This window comes from Pinus tabuliformis, chromosome 7 (genome assembly GCF_031772625.1).
Source record: "Pinus tabuliformis cultivar Carrire ecotype Pingquan chromosome 7, CPIR1, whole genome shotgun sequence".
NCBI classification, from domain to species: domain Eukaryota; kingdom Viridiplantae; phylum Streptophyta; class Pinopsida; order Pinales; family Pinaceae; genus Pinus; species Pinus tabuliformis.
This window is the reverse complement of record NC_142293.1, coordinates 1,527,004,591-1,527,010,036: the sequence shown is the minus strand read 5'-3', so window position 1 is coordinate 1,527,010,036 and position 5,446 is coordinate 1,527,004,591. Positions and strand designations below refer to the sequence as shown.

At 35.1% G+C, this 5,446-nt stretch overlaps 1 pseudogene; it reads left to right on the top strand.

Moving 5' to 3' along the window:
- Positions 1-3,501: 3,501 nt before the first annotated feature.
- On the top strand, positions 3,502-4,596 carry LOC149253652 (endo-1,4-beta-xylanase 1 pseudogene; annotated as a pseudogene).
- The last annotated feature ends 850 nt before the right edge of the window (positions 4,597-5,446 follow it).

Sequence of the window (5,446 nt, the reverse complement as noted above, 5' to 3'; positions counted from 1 at the left end):
GCCCCTTGATAGTGATTGTCGAGAGCATTGGGTTTTCCGCCTATGTTTCCTTTCTACATCAGGTTCCGCACAAGTTCCAGGTGGGTGACAAAGTTTGGCTACATTTGCAGAAGGAGTGCCTCGCTGGACCCCACCACAAGCTTCACCCGCTCTGATATGGGCCATACACCATCACCAAGGCTATAGGGGACAATGCCTTCGAGCTCAACATTCCACCATTCCTTGGTCTGCACCCAGTGTTCAATGTAGACCGCCTTCAGCCATACTTTCCACCATTGTTGGACACATCCAACATTGCAAAGCAACTAACACCAACAGAGCTAAACTCAGAATGCATGGAACAAACCACAATTTATCAAATCATGGACACTCAAATCAATAACACTCTCCAACAGAGAATCCAACTATATTGAGTTGTCAAAGCAAGCCAACTCCTTCATCAGAGCAAGTGGTTCATTAGGGACGAGGTTCAACATAAATTTCCTCACCTCATGGAAGCTCTGCATGCAATTTCCTAAGGAGGGAGGACTAATCCAGGTGGATATTGGTGGCTACCCATTTATTCCACCTGGACCTCCAGTCAGTTTCATCTGTTTCCTTTTTTATTGCAACATTTCCTATTTTTAGTAGTTTTTTGGGTCCTGAACTTATGGAGCAGTTTTTACCTCCTAAATGATGTTTTTTTTAGGTCCACAACAAGCTCGCAGTCATAGGTAATGGCCTACCTTGCTGCAAATCCTGTAGTACTCAGAGAGATCTTTCCAACAAGGTATCATATGCGCTAAACAAAGATAATATGACCAAGTTATGACCCCGGGAAGTTGGTTGCCCAACTAACCCCAACGGGGCCCACAAACTCTTGGCGTTCCATTTCCTGGTGTTAGGGTTTTGGTTGTTTAGGGTTTTCCCTTGTTGTTCAATAATAAATAGGCCCTTGAGCCTCATTGTAACACAGTTCAAAGGCATGTAGCCGCCACATCTCTTCTCAGAGATAAGTTATCATCGTCAGAGCTAGTTTATTTCCATTCTATTTGTAAGCATATTTTAGTATTTGATATTAATGAAATGAAGTGTTATTTCTGTTGCATCTCTGTATTTATGGTTATATCTGTAATTTGTTGCATTCCTATTAAAGTTTGGATCATTGGTTGAGGAGGCAACCCCAAAATAATTGGTCATGCTCATAGCAGTTGTGGCATACAAAAGGCATGTGTTTGTAATCTAGGGTTTGAAGCCATTCACTATCCTTGAAGGATATTGTTATGGCAGTTGGGAGGGTTTGGGAGACATTAATATAAATGCGAGCACAAAAAATGTGCTTACCCAACTTGGGATCCTTCGAATATTTGACATAGGACCCTACAATATTGCCTATGCCTGTGAGAGTTCCCTAGTCCTAAAACTTTAGTGGCAAGGAGTGCAGTGTTATCTAGATAAGGGCTTTTGATAATTCTTTCGTGTTTGGATCAAATCCCTCCACTCGGTATCACATTGATGAATATTTACCAATAACTGAGAGGGGGGAGGGTGAATCAATAATTATGACTTTTCAAAACGTATTTTCTTTTGTAGCTAATGGATAATGTATATATTCATCTCTTAATTGTTTCTTTTGTAGTTACTAGAGAGACATTTGTACATGCAAACAGAATTTAAAAGCATTCACATAAGTGATACATTTAGCATGCAACACATGAAAACACTAGATATAAGTGGAAACCCATAAGGGGAGAAAACCACAAGTTGGAGTGTTATGCAACTTGTTAAGACACCCTCCCTTGTTTTTTTTTTAATTTTAAGCCTGAATTTTGTTGTTGGACAGACTCCTTGCTTATTGGCACCTTGGTAAAGGATGTAGGGATCTTATCTTTCATAATTTTAGCAGAATTGTGACCCGTGGGAGCTTGGGAACTATTGAGAACATCCTTGAAGGAGGTGTGAGGGGGATCAACTCCCTCAATCACAGAGGATATTGTAATGTCCCCAACTACTTGGGAGATATAAGATGGGGTTCCACTATCCTAATAAAGTTCTTATAGGCTAAGGTAGGGAATTTTTTTAATAAGGGAACATGATTCGTCTAGGAAAAACATTATAACTCCCTAAGGGGTGAAAAATGGGACATCCTAGGCAAATGAAAAGTCACTTTCATTTTATAAAGTAAAAAGTTCCTAAAGTGACTTTATGAAAAATTAAAAGGTAAAATGGCAGCAAAAGTAGCCACCAAATTATAAAAGGGGAAAAAGTGAGGAGTCTCTCCCCATTCTATCACTTGCATTGTGACAAAAGAGGCTTTTGGAGCACTTTTGGGAGAAGGGCTTAGGGTTTGAGAAACCTTAGTCACCATTACTAGCTTCGGTGTTGAAATTATACACCCTAGTTGGTTTAGAGAGCGGAATCATTCATATTTAACTAGTGTGCTACAAAAGAGAAGAAGATTTGCAAGAGATAATGGAGGAAAGACGTATTATCAGTTGATTTTGTCTTTTTACATTAAGTTTATCATTCTCTTTAACAAGTTGAGTTATCACATTGAGTATGGGGGTCAATTGTCTTTGTTGAGAGGGATATGTTCCTTTTATTCCATTGCTACACGAGTTATCCACTTGTTGGGTTGAAGTTCCTTGGGGAACAAGGTCAAGTGTCTTTATTCTGGGTAGCTGGTTGAAGTTCCCTCTTGTGGGATGAGTTTATGGTTACCACTAGACCGAGTATTCCTCTGTTCAAGCTAAGAGTGAGTTTCTTGTTGGTCGTGGGCTCATTATCTCATTCCACTGGTCGGGGTCAACATTAATAATACGTGGTAGGGTTGGGATTTAGATTCCTCTTTACCCATAAGACAATTTTCTTTTTTAATGTTTTGAGTCTTTATACTTCTCATCAAGGAACATTATGTTTAAAATTTTACCCTTCAAGAGTGATGTTTTGATAATAAGTTAACCCTTCATCAATGAAGGTTTGATTAAAAAATTACCCTTTAATAACACAATTATGTTGAAAAAATTCACATATTTATCATAAGAAAAAAAAATGACCATAACACACAAATGACTTATTGAATTGTGAATCTTGGTTTGAAATTGCATGGAACACTCACAATAAAATCTTACGAACAAAAATCAATAATCAACTCTAAATATTATAACAATTTTTGTCCACTACAAAATCAAAAATAAAATTTATTCACAAGCATATTCTAGCTAAAATGTAGTTCTAACGCAAACTCGAAAATCACCCTACTTTCATCTACTGAAGAATATATTATTACAAAAAGTAGCTATTTTTATAACATGAATATTTTTAATATTAAAGTATTAGATTACTTATAATACAATAAACAATAAAATGTTTTTCAATAAAACTAAAAGAAAATGCGAAAGAGTTTGATAATTATAATTAAAAGTTTAATAACTTCAAAATACTTAATAACTATATTTTTAATAGCATGCACCAATTAGTGAAAATGTTTACTATTAAAAAAATGCTTATAAAAAATATAAAATGGTATCAACGTCCCTATTAAATAAACAATTATTCAATATTATATTACTTAATTATTACAATATAAATAATAGTTTTCCTTTGGGGTTATGCATCAATAGGAGCAATCTTGATAATGAATATTATGTTGCCTTCTTTGTCAAAAATTCCAACTGGGTTGTTTTTCAAAATGAGCTAAAATGGTATTGGATGGAATCACAAAAGGAGAACTATAATTACAAGGATTCAAATGAGCTCCTTGAGTTTTGAAAGTGTCATGGTATCCATACCAAAGGACATTGTTTCTTCTAGGAATACATTAACAATGTGCAACAATGGATCAAAGAATTGAATCAGAATGCCCTACATGCAACCATCCAAAAACGCATCTCTGATTTGCTTTCAAGATATCGCGGTAAATTCCGACATTACAATGTAAACAATGAGATGCTTCATGGATGATTATATCAAGATAGATTAGGCAAGGATATATGGTATTATATGTTCAAAATGGCTCACCAACTTGACACATCTACAACTCTATTTGTTAATGACTACAATGTAGAAGATGTTCTGATGATAGATTGAGAGAAGTATATTAATCAGACCGTGGATCTTGAGGAACAAGGTGCACTAGTTGGGGGGATAGAGATACAAGGACATATTACCTACCATGTTGGTTCCATTGTACACATTGCTTTGAACACAATGTCTATTTTAAGGCTGCCCATTTGGTTTATAGAGATGGATGTTTACTTGACTAATGAATTTGTGAGAGCAAATGACTTGGAGGTTATGCTTCGTGAAGCTTTTGCGCACCCAATAGTTGAAGGTATTATGTTATGGGGTTTTTGGGAACTCATGTCCAAGGAGCATGGACACCTTCACCTTGTTGATTGGGATCAGACACCTAATGAAGCAGGAAAGAGATTCATTTCTTTGAATAAAGAATGGACAACAAACGTAAAGAGCCATACAAACCATGAAGGCCAATTTAAGTTTAGAGGCTTTAACGGGACCTATGAAGTGGAAGACTCAGTACATTCTAGAGAGATAAACCTAGCTTTCACTATTGACAAGGGTGAATCTCCTATTGTGGTAGAGATTTGTTTGTAATCCTTTTTTTGTCTCTCTTTAATATAGAAAATCATGTAAGTCATAATTTGGTAGTTTGTTTATGTATTTCTTATGATTCTTATCCTCAACTATATATACAGTAAAAAAATGATTGAACATGGTTTATTAATAGGGTCATTGACAACTGGTTTGTAAAATTGTTATGTAAGGGGCAACTAGCTCGCTTATCCTTGTATCTATATTCATTGTCACAAATATAGCTTTTTGCATTTCACAAGGTGTTTCAAATTTATAATTACTCATTATTTTCTTGAAATCGAGTATCTAGATGGCTATATATTTTCATTTTTAAAGTAATTGTATGGTTGGTCTATCATGAAACTTACAAAGAAATTAGATGCTAAAAATAGGAGGAAAATGAGATGAATAATAAAATTTAAAACTCAGAAATCTATTGCATAAACTCCTTCAATATTTGTACACTTACAACTGTGAACCAATTATTGTTAACTATAAACAATTACCTTAAAAATGATTTATATTAGACACTATTAATATATCATAACTCCTCGATGGAGTTATTGATGGCCTTCAATAAACTCTTTAATATACTCAAGAAATAACCTCATTAATAGACTTGTCATCCCCACAGCCTATTAGAGTCGCTTATCATATGAGCGGAGTTAGCCAACAACCTAATGGGATCTACTTTTAGATTTGATATATTTTTAAACATTAGTGCACCAATATTTATTAAAAAGGAACTCTAAAATTCTATGGAGACTTGGGGTTCTTTTTGTTTCTTAGTAACTTGAACTACCCCACAGTTTCATTATATCATATTCCATAATTTATTATTTCTTTCAAATGTTGGAAACCTCTTTTGGCT